The sequence below is a fragment of the Schistocerca nitens genome, chromosome 2, assembly GCF_023898315.1.
Source record: "Schistocerca nitens isolate TAMUIC-IGC-003100 chromosome 2, iqSchNite1.1, whole genome shotgun sequence".
Classification (NCBI taxonomy): domain Eukaryota; kingdom Metazoa; phylum Arthropoda; class Insecta; order Orthoptera; family Acrididae; genus Schistocerca; species Schistocerca nitens.
The window spans coordinates 74,429,749-74,442,020 of NC_064615.1; the positions used below are offsets into that span (position 1 = coordinate 74,429,749).

General features: G+C 38.6%; 1 protein-coding gene across 3 annotated transcripts in view; it reads right to left on the reverse strand.

Moving 5' to 3' along the window:
• The window catches only part of LOC126235738 (tRNA 2'-phosphotransferase 1), a 70,527-nt gene extending 59,229 nt beyond the window's left edge, over positions 1–11,298 (reverse strand). For 2 of the 3 annotated variants that reach the window (XM_049944519.1, XM_049944518.1), the window contains exon 1: positions 11,101–11,298. The gene's annotated coding sequence lies outside the window, so the exon portion shown is untranslated. Of the gene's footprint in view, positions 1–11,021; positions 11,043–11,100 lie in introns of those variants that run through there. The other variant, XM_049944520.1, reaches the window with a different exon arrangement.
• Positions 11,299–12,272: the final 974 nt, after the last annotated feature.

A 12,272-nucleotide genomic window follows, 5' to 3' on the forward strand; every position in this document is an offset into this window, starting at 1 on the left:
GACTGTGTTTTTTCTAACTACGGTGCAGGGGAACAGCAGCACAGCCATAGACGATATGTTTGTTCATTCTTCATTACTAGATAGGCATTCTGTTAGTAAAAGTGTGAATGGCCTTTCAGACCATGATGCACAAATTTTAACACTAAAAGGCTTTTGTACTCAAACCAATGTCATATTTAATTACAAACTATGTAGGAAAGTTAATGGTACAGCAATAGAGAGTTTTTTGAACTTTGTCAAAGAACAAGAGTGGTAGGATGTTTACAGTGCCAATAACATAGATGATAAATACAATGCTTTCCTTAACACATTTTTCATTCTCTATGAGAGTTGCTTTCCATTAGAACATTCTAAACGGGGTACTAGCAGTAATGGGCAGCCTGAGTGGCTGACTAGTGGGATAAGGATATCATGTAGAACAAAGCGGGAATTGTATCAAAATGTTAGACGTAGTCACAATCAAGTAGCCCATTACAAATAGTATTGTAAAGTGATAAATGTTATTAGGAAGGCAAAGAGTATGTGGTATGCAAACAGAATAGCTAATTCACAGGATAAAATTAAAACCACATGGTCAGTTGTGAATCAAGTGTCTGGTCAGCAGCACAAGGTCAACGATATAAAGTCAGTTCACGGTAAAAATATTTCTATTAATGATAAATCAGAAATATGTACAGTATTTAACAATCATTTTCTGAGCATTGCTGGTGAAATAAATAGAAATTTAGTTTTTACAGGAAATCATATTACTTTCTTGGCAAATGCCTTTCCGTGATCGATGTCTGAAATAGTTCTCTGTGATACAGAGAAGAGGGAGATTGAGTCGATAATTAAATCACTGAAGACTAAGAACTCTCATGGTTATGATGGTGTGTCTAGCAGAATATTAAAGTACTGTGCTGCACATGTTAGCCCTGTATTTAGCCATATTTGTAATTTTTCCTTTAGGAATGGTCAGTTTCCTGAGCGATTATAGTACTCGGTAGTAAAGCCGCTTTATAAAAAGGGAGAAAGGGATAACGTAGATAATTTTAGACCTATTTCTATGCCATCAGTGTTTGCAAAAGTTATTGGAAAGGCTGCGTATGTAAGGATAATTGATCATTTTATATCACATGATTTGCTATCAAACGTAGAGTTCGGCTTTAGAAGTTGTGTAACAACTGAAAATGCTATATTCTCTTCTGTGAGGTACTGCATGGGTTAAACAAAAGGTTTCGAATGCTTGGCATATTTTTTTAATTTAATTAAGGCCTTTGATTGTGTTGATCACAAAATATTGCTCCAGAAGTTGGACCATTACGGAATATGGTGAGTAGCTCACAATTCGTTCACCTCTTACTTTAGCAACAGGCAGCAAAAGGTCATTATTCAAAATGTTGATAACGGCTGTGATGTGGGGTCTGAGGGGTACTGTCAAGTGGGGGGTGTGCCAGGGATCAGTGTTGGGGCACTCCTGTTCCTTATTTATGTGAATGATATGCCCTCTAGTATGATGGGTAACTCTAAAATATTTCTGTTTGCTGATAACACTATAGCTTGGTAGTAAAGGATGTTGTGTGCAACATTGGCTTGGTTTCAAATAGTACAGTACATGACCTAAGTTCATGGCTTGTAGAGTCTGCCCCCGGTAGCTGAGTGGTCAGCGTGACAGCATGTCAATGCTAAGGGCCCGGGTTCGATTCCTCGCTGGGTCAGAGATTTTCTCCGCTCAGGGACTGGGTGTTGTGTTGTCCTAATCATCATCATTTCATCCCCATCAACGTGCAAATCACCGAAGTGGCGTCAAATCGAAAGACTTGCACCAGGCGAACGGTCTGCCCGACAGGAGGCCCTAGTCACACAATATTATTATTATTATATGGCCCGTAGAAAATAAAGTAACGCTAAATCACAGTAAAACTCAGTTTTTACAGTTTCTAACACACAATTCAACAAAAGCTGACGTTTTAATTTCACAGAACGGGCATATGATTAGTGAAACTGAACAGTTCTAATTTCTAGGTGTTCAGATAGATAGTAAGCTGTTGTGGAAAGCCCACGTTCAGGATCTTGTTCAAAGACTTAATACTGCCATTTTTACTATTTGAATGGTATCAAGAAGTGAGTGATCGTTCGACAGGAAAATTGGTCTACTTTGCTTATTTTAATTCGCTTATGTCGTATGGTATTATATTTTGGGGTAACTCTTCCCATTTTAGAAGGATATTTTTGGCTCAGAAATGGGCAGTTCGGGCAATAAGTGGTGTAAGTTCATGAACCTCTTGTCGACTTCTGTTCACGAGACTGGGTATTTTGACATTGGCCTCTCAATATGTATATTCCTTATTGTTGTTTCTTGTTACCAATATTAGCTTACTCCCAAGAATAAGTAGCTTTCACTTGGTTAACACTCAGCAGAAATCAAACCTACATTTGGATCAGACTTCCCTAACTCTTGTGCAAAAAGGTGTGCAGTATACTGCTGCATCCATTTTCAATAAGCTGCCACTCAAATTCAAAAATCTTAGTTGTAGTATTGGCGGGCAGTGTGGAAGGTAAAAATCATTGTGGGAGACCAAGAGATGAATACACTAAGCAGATTCAGAAGGATGTAGGTTGCGGTAGGTACTGGGAGATGAAGAAGCTTGCACAGGATAGAGCAGCATGGAGAGCTGCATCAAACCAGTCTCAGGACTGAAGACCACAACAACAGCAGTAATCCACACACTTTTAAATTGAAACTGAAGAGTTTCCTCATGAGTCACTCCTTCTATTCTGTCAAGGAGTTCCTTGAAAAATTAAGCTGATTCTTATTTTATTGCTGATTGCATTTACGTAAACTTATGGACTGATATTTTTCAGGTTCATGAACATTTATTTTTATCTGTTATTACTTTTATGTTGTAATTTCATGTACTGACACATTCCATGACCTTGGAGATTTGCTCCTCAATTTGGTCCTACGGAACTTGACGTGTAAATAAATAAAAATAAATAACATGTAGGAAGTCAGCAATCCATTGCAGCTCAATCAATACTTTATTGTAGATCTAGATTTCAGCTACAGAATAGCTACCATCAGTGCCAAATATATAAGAAATACAAAGGAATCACTCACTGAATGGCATAAAATGAGATCAGTATTGCAGGTATGTAGATCTGGGGACTTCCTGGTAACTAACATACCATTAGAAATGAGTCATGTACACTCAAAAAGCTTGTAACAGAACATATTGTTACATCACCTTAGCATGTATATAGCTTAATTAAAACTGAAGTTGCTGTTTACTGACTTATACAACCAGCCACAGCATATGTTGTTGTGGTCTTCAGTCCTAAGACTGGTTTGATGCAGCTCTCCATGCTACTCTATCCTGTGCAAGCTTCTTCATCTCCCAGTACCTACTGCAGCCTACATTCTTCTGAATCTGCTTAGTGTATTCATCTCTTGGTCTCCATCTATGATTTTTACCCTCCACTTTGCCCTCCAATACTAAAATGGTGATCCCTTGATGCCTCAGAACATGTCCTACCAACCGGTCCCTTCTTCTAGTCAAGTTGTGCCACAAACTCCTCTCCTCCCCAATTCTATTCAGTACCTCCTCATTAGTTATGTGACCTATCCATATAATCTTCAGCATTCTTCTGTAGCAGCACATTTCGAAAGCTTCTATTCTCTTCTTGTCCAAACTATTTATCGTCCATGTTTCACTTCCATACATGGCTACACTCCATACAAATACTTTCAGAAACGACTTCCTGACACTTAAATCTATACTTGATGTTAAGAAATTTCTCTTCTTCCGAAACGCTTTCCTTGCCATTACCAGTCTGCATTTTATATCCTCTCTACTTCGACCATCATCAGTTATTTTGCTCCCCAAATAGCAAAACTCCTTTACTACTTTAAGTGTCTCATTTCCCAATCTAATTCCCTCAGCATCACCCACTTAATTCAACTACATTCCATTATCCTCGTTTTGCTTTTGTTGGTGTTCATCTTATATCCTCCTTTCACGACACTGTCCATTCCGTTCAACTGCTCTTCCAAGTCCTTTACTGTCTCTGACAGAATTACCATGTCATCGGCGAACCTCAAAGTTTTTATTTCTTCTCCATGGATTTTAATACCTACTCCGAATTTTTCTTTTGTTTCTTTTACTGCTTGCTCAATATACAGATTGAACAACATCAGGGAGAGGCTACAACCCTGTCTCACTCCCTTCCCAACCACTGCTTCCCTTTCATGCCCCTCAACTCTTATAAATGCCATCTGGTTTCTGTACAAATTGTAAATAGCCTTTCGCTCCCTGTATTTGACACCTGCCACCTTCAGAATTTGAAAGAGAGTATTCCAGTCAACATTGTCAAAAGCTTTCTCTAAGTCTACAAATGCTAGAAATGTAGGTTTGCCTTTTCTTAATCTAGCTTCTAAAATAAGTCGCAGGGTCAGTATTGCCTCACGTGTTCCCATATTTCTACGGAATCCAAACTGATCTTCCCTGAGGTTGGCTTCTAGCAGTTTTTCCATTTGTCTGTAAAGAATTCGCGTCAGTATTTTGCAGCTGTGACTTATTAAACTGATACTTTGGTAATTTCCACATCTGTAAATGCCTGCTTTCTTTGGGATTGGAATTCTTATATTCTTCTTGAAGTCTGAGGGTATTTCGCCTGTCTCATACATTTTGCTCACCAGATGGTAGAGTTTTGTCAGGATTGGCTCTCCTAAGGCTGTCAGTAGTTCTAATGGAATGTTGTCTACTCCTGGGGCCTTGTTTCGACTTAGGTCTTTCAGTGCTCTATCAAACTCTTCACGCAGTATGATATCTTCCATTTCATCTTCATCTCATGTGAGTCATGTACACTCAAAAAGCTTGTAACAGAACATGTTGTTACATCACCTTAGCATGTATATAGCTTAATTAAAACTGAAGTTGCTGTTTACTGACTGGGGACTATCCACTATCCTATCCTATCCACTGATATCCACCCTCTATCCACTGATCCCACCCTCTATCCACTGATATTTATAACCAGCGTTCAAACAAATTTAGTATTATAAAACTAAAGTACACAAATAGCAATGACAGTAAAATAACAACTTTGCATTAAATAAATTACAAGTTAAAGTAACCAGATGGAATGATTTAACAGAAAAATGAACTGATCCTGATGCAAAAAATGTGAATTAAAATTAATGTTAAAACTTTTAAAAAATCCTTAACCTTGATTGAAACCTTGGTGTAATCAGATGACAATTATCTTTTATTTTATTTTACAATGTCTTGTACTAAATGGCAAAATTCACATACTAACAGACCACGTAATAAGATCATACAAACTTAAGAGTCATGGGTGTTGAATGATATGTCATACAATAAAACTCCCTATAAATGTTTGTTGAGAATTCTATGAAACATTTAATGGCCTGAATTGATGCTAATAACATTATTGTCTATGATACTGACAACAGTTACAAGAAATATGTGCTGCTTTTGCAGATGCAAATGTGAAGAGTTCATTATGAGGAGAGAAATTAGAATTTTTTTTTCAGTAGCAGATGATAAGTGACGATTTGTATAGGCTGCATTTTAAGTTGGCAATGCTTGTAACTCCTTTAATGTTTGACCTTTTGTTTGTTGTTGTGGGGGAAACAGTGAATAAAATAGTGAATGAAACAAGGCTACGGCATGAAAACAAAAAATTCTGAGATTAGTAGGTCAGTCTGCTGATGCTAGTGCACATAGTGAACCAAAAGTCAGTTTTTACCCTAAGGTGCTAAATCTGACAAACATCTGCTGGTCATGCCAACGTTGATGAGAGAGGAGGACCTTTCAGAAAAGTTACTATAAAATATCTGAATTTTTTAAAGTAACACTTCCTGTACAATCACCAATATTCAAGCAAGAACAGTTATGAATTATCCAGTACATTCATGATATAACGGACACTGCAGATTTGAAATTTGTGTCTTTGGGCATAGTAAGCTTGTATACTAATGTATTGGAGGGCAGCACTTTTGAAATTATTAGTAACAAAACTGGCTATCTTGGAATGAGATTTATGAGGTTATGATCTGCTGTCTTTAAATTTGTTGATGGACTGAGTGTGGCAAGTTCCGTTTCTGACCAGCTAGCCAATATTTTTATTAATTACCTTGAAAAGTTCTTTCCTTGAAAATCTCAGATTGGCAGGAAAGGTAATTGATTGTTTTAGATATATTGATGACACACTTTTGTTAATAAATGCAACAATGACAACAAGAATACATCTGTCACAAAGTTTAATGGTTTACACGATGAAATCAAACTTAACTGTGAAGTGGAAACTAATATCTTTTATATTTGGATTTTTGGAGTGAAAATGGGAAACATGCCTTTGGTATTTTCCAGAAAAACACTTACAATAATAGTGTTGTAGACTTTCATTTAAGCACCATCCAAGTCAGCATAGAAACGGGTTTTTTAACTTTGCTATTAACTGCCTATTTAAGCTCCCATTATAACAGGCTGAGTGTAAAGCAGTAAGACATTATCTAGCATACTGCAAAAGTGAATATTATCCACAGTATCATGTGAGTAATATTTACACACATCAAAAAAAGCTTTGCATCACCTTGGCTCCAAGAGTTCTGGAACCTGTACAGAAAATTGGATTAGAGATCAACATAGACATCATTTCTGGCCCTTTTTCTTGCTAATGAAAACCACACATTGTATGTTGTACCATCATACAGCGAAACCTTCAGAGATGGTGGTCCAGATTGCTGTACGCACTGATACCTCTAATACTCAGTAGCACGTACTCTTGCATTGATGCATGCCTGCATTCATCGTGGCATACTATTCACAAGTTCATCAAGGCGCTGTTGGTCCAGATTGTCTCTCTCCTCAACTGCGATTCGGCGTAGATCCCTCAAAGTGGCTGGTGGGTCACATCGTCCATAAACAGCCCTTTTCAAACCATCCCAGGCATGTTCAATAGGGTTCATGTCTGGAAAACATGCTGGCTACTCTAGTCGAGCGATGTCGTTATCCTGAAGGAAGTCATTCACAAGATGTGCACGATTGGGGCACGAATTGTTGTCCATGAAGACAAATGCCTCGCCAATATGCTGCCAATATGGTTGCACTACCGGTTAGAGGATGGCATTCACATATCGTATAGCCGTTACGGCACCTTCCATGACCACCAGCGGGGTACATCGGACCCACATAATGCCATGCCAAAACAGCAGGGAACCTGCACTCGCTGAACAGTGTGTCTAAGGCGTTCAACCTGACCGGATTGCCTCCAACGATTGTCCAGTTGAAGGCATATGCGACACTCATTGGTGAAGAGAACATGATGCCTATCCTGAGCGGTCCATTCGGTATGTCATTGGGCCCATCTGTACTGCACTCCATGGTGTCGTGGTTGCAAAGATAGATCTCGCCATGGTCATCAGGAGTGAAGTTGCGCATCATGCAGCCTATTGCACACAGTTTGAGTCGTAACACGACGTCCTGTGGCTGCACAAAAAGCATTATTCAACAAGGTGGCATTGCTGTCAGGGTTCCTCCGAGCCATAAGCCGTAGGTAGCAGTCATCCACTGCAGTAGTAGTCCTTGTGCGGAATGAGCGAGGCATGTCACCGATAGTTCCTGTCTCTCTGTATCTCCTCCATGTCCGAACAACATCACTTTGGTTGACTGCGAGAAGCCTGGACACGTCCCTTGTTAAGAGCCCTTCCTGGCACAAAGTAACAAAGTGGATGTGATCAAAACGCTGTATTGACCGTCTAGGCAGGGATGAACTACAGACAACACAAGCCGTGTACCTTCTTCCTGGTGGAATGACTGGAACTGATGGGCTGTCAGACCCACTCTGTCTAATTGGCACTGCTCATGCATGGATGTTTACATCTTTGGGCGGTTTTAGTGACAACTCGGAACAGACAAAGGGACAGTGTCTATGATACAGTACCCACAGGCAACGTCTATCTTCAGGAATTCTGGGAACCAGGGTGATGCAAAACTTTTTTTGATGCGTGCATAATAAAACTGAAGTTAAAAGTCAACAAGGAGTTTCACCCATCGTGAGCAGTAAAGTAAAAGACAGCAACAGCAAATATATTTGTTTAACATACTATGGTACAATTAGTATGAAAGTGCCATCAGTGCTTTATAAAGCATAAAACTATAGTCTCATTTTTGACCACAAATAACCTTGGTTGAAGCTTAATTAGTAGTATTGACAAAAGAAGTATTTGTCATGAGTCAGTTGTTTGTAAATTAGAATGTCCAGACTGTGATGCCGGGTTATGTGGGCAAACTGGAAGATGATGTGAAGTGAGATTTAGTGAACATGAAGCGCTGGGAAGAAAGGATGTAGTACAAAATCTCATTTTTCTGCCTATCTGACTGCATGTGGACACAGTGTTCCAAATACATTTGATGTTGCTGCTTAGAAGTGAGTTGAGCAGATTTTTTAGAGCTCCTAGATAAGATTGAAATTTTTTGTCACCTGAGGTCTTCTGTAAAATAAGCTTATTTTCACTGTAACTATTGACATTATCATAGACAATAATGTTATGAACATCAATTCAGGCCATTATTATTTCACAGAATTCTCAACAAACATTTTATAGCAAGTTTTATTGCAGGTCATGCAACTCAACACCCATAACTCCAAGTTCATTATGATCTTATTACGTGGTGTGACAGTGTGTGGATTTTGATATTTAGTACAAGACACTGTAAAATAAAATAAAATAAAAGATAATAATTGTGATCCGATTATACCAAGCTTTCGGGTTACTGGAAGCATCTCATTCCACCCGTCTGTTTTGATCCGTGACGTAATGGTGGTGGTGTCACTATGTCACGTTGTTTTTGAGTTGGTTGTGTTTGTAGATATCATGTTGTTGTACTTGATGGTGCCCTCTGGTGGGAGGTGAGGCTGTGCTGAGTTCCACATGTGGTATTGGGTTCATCTGAGTTTTGGTTGTCATCGTGCTAACATTGTTTTGAGTTTAGGTAGTTGGTGGCGTAATGTGGGTGCACCTTTGTGTACAAGTGTGTGCGTGTGGTGGTCAACCCATGTGGTATTGCTGGAGGCTTTTGTCGGTAAGTAATTTTTGCTTAGCTTTTATTCTATAGTAATTTTGACGTGTTGTCTGTTGTGTATTTATGGTAGGTCGGTTGTGTTTTAATTAATGTTGTGGATATCGGGTTTTGAGTTATCAGGGTTTTTTATTCTACTTTTCGGAGGTGCAGGTGTTGATGTTTTTGGTATTGATAGCTGCACTTGAGCTATATGGTCAAGGGAAATGCCCGAGTCCACCTTTCAAAGATGTGGGTGTTGTTTTTTTGGGACCGAGAGCTGCGGTTGACCTACATAGGTCAAGGGAAATGTCCAATTCCAGGGGTTTTGTTGGTTAAGCAGAAAGTTGTAATTTAAATTTTTTTGATTTTATTTGATTTATAATGGTGCTGTGTAATGACGTCATAGTCACCATATTGTATACGCTGTAACTAGCCATTTCTACCATATTGATGGCATCATGGGTCAAAACAGACAGGTGGAATCGAACGCTTCCATAATGTCAAGCTTTCAATCATGTTTAAGGATTTTTTGAAGAAGTTGTAACATTAATTTTAATTCACATTTGTCGCGTCAGGTTCACTGCATTGTTCCATTAAAGTCATTGCCAGTGATAACCTTACCTTGTAATTTATTTTATGCAAAATTGTTATTTTACTGTAAATGCTACCTGTCTACATTAATTTTATATACAAAATTTGTTTGAACACTGGTTATACACATCATTGGATAGAGAGCATTGTTCATCCTATATAATGTGCATTTTGGCTGGTTGTACAGGTCTGTAAGCAGCTGCCTCAGTTTGAACTAAGCTATATATGTGCTGAGGATGTGTAACAACTTGTGCAGTTAGAAGCTTTTTTAGCCCACGTGACTCACTTGAAATGGTATGTTCCTTATTATAAGTCCCCAGTTCTGTATTACTGTGATACCAAACCTGTTTTTGTCATTCAATGTCAAGTTCCTTCATAATTATTATATTTTAGCTATTATATAGCTGATATCTAGATCTGCAATGAAGTACTGCTTGAGTTGAGTTTGACTGCTGACTTCCTTCCTGTTTTGCATTATATGGTTTATAGGATGAATCCTACAAGTGAACATTACCTAGCGTTTTCAGCGAAGCTCTCAACACCTTAAGCATCTTTCTGTGATTCTCTTGTACAACCACAATTTGCATAGTCTTTCATAGAAGCTGAATTTCACGTTAGTCCTATACACTGCACGCACGTTATATGGAGGATGTTTAATGAAACCAATGCTGTACAGGAATCTGATACCGGTATTTGGAATTTTCCACAATTTTCCGAAAACGTATAAATAATTGTCTGCACAGGAAAAGCTATAATTATTTGTATTTTACCCAAGAAAATTAAACCGTGCTGCCAAAAGTTGTGGCACAATAAGCTGTCACACTTTTTCTAAGAACATTTATATGAACGCTGATAAACGTCCTTTAAAAAACGATTAACTTCAAACCGGTTGTAGTTTTATTATCGAAGCAATTAGTTGGGCTACAAATCTCTTAACCGAATCTTATCTATAATTAGTCTTGAGATAACTTGTACAGAAATGGGGCAAGCAACTTTACACAACATATTAGAAGAAAGAAAAAATGTTCCCGGGGCAGAATTTAAGCTTAAACTAATGGCATTCCCATTATAGTGCTGTCTGTATTATATACACTAATGTGTAAATGTGGTAAAAATATTACATTTTTGTTAATAATGTGTATGTTCGTCGACTGATAATGCCGGACCAACTATCCTCGAAACTTATCAGTTTACGCTTATCGGGGAATCACAGCCCTGTAATATTTACACATGTCGGTATTTGTCGTAATAATGAAGTTAACGTATATATACACATTTTTTGGCACCGGTATGTAAACTTGTTGACATTTTTTTTGTATTTCGCTCTGCAGCTAGCAGAATGCGGTGTGGGAAACAACGTACCAACGTCGTTTTCTCCCGTCATACTAAGGCACTTTCTGGTAAGAACTTCACACTTTCAAGCGAATTTTTCGTTCATTACCTTGCTTGGGATTCGAGCCTGAGAACAACTTTACAAACTGAGCTAAATTTAAATTAATGTATCACATTTCAATAACTGATTTCTTCTCATCTTCGAAACACAGTTTCAGATCACCAAATTGGATTAAATATTTAAATTCTACTGAATTCCTCAATTGACACGATCCAAAAACAAATATGTTTATTTTCGTCACGCCAAAGACATTGCTTCACATACATACACACGTGGTTGCATAGCGGTTGCCCTACCAATCGCTAAAAACGACATTCTCGATCATCGTTATTGTATCTGCATCAACAGTATATATACTATAAACCTCCACGATTTGTATGTATTTCCATTCTCTTCAGGGTGGAGTATGAAAAAAAAAGAATAATTCGCGAGCTGGATTCACGATCCTCGGCAAGTGGCTTGTACAGTGGGGACTGCAAATTAACGCGAGATCTCCAGCAAAGTGGCCTGTACAATGCTAGCTGCACATTATCCTGAGATGCCCAACTCCAAGTCAAACTGAATTTCTTCCATTTACACTGTCCGTGTTCTTAAACAGGTAGTATTTTCTGTTAAATCTTACCATGCTACAGGGGTACCGACATAGCTGAAAGCTGGCTGTGGTACTATATGTATCAGAACTTTCGGAGTACCGGATACTGAGTAGGATTATCTTGCCTTCATTACTGCTCATGGAATAGTACCTCCATGTTACTGCTGCACCATACAGCTATTATATTCAGTGGTCTAACGTGGGAGGCCATGGACCCGGACGCCGTGGTCGTGGGGGGTTGGGTGGCGGGCACGTAGCTGTCAAGCTGCAACTCTTTTTTTCCGCTTTCGGAGTGCTACCACCTTTGGCAGCTGAACTGGGCTTCCAAGATTGTAAGGTTAAGGGTTCAAGTTTCTCTTTCTTTGTTAACTTTTGCAGGAAAGCAGCGTCTAAGGCCTCACTGCGTCCATTTTTTTGGGAAGCTTTGCGTCTTCGTTGTGATTAATGGGTCTATCGTTTGAATGTTCAATTCATTGTGCATAGTTTGTATTCTTGTCCACCTTGGGGCTTTGAGTGTTTGGCAGAGACATCTCTTTTGGATTAATTGTAGTTTCTTAATATTGGATCTGCTGACTGTGCCATAGGAGAAACAACCATACAACATCACTGGTGTAACTTCACGTGATAG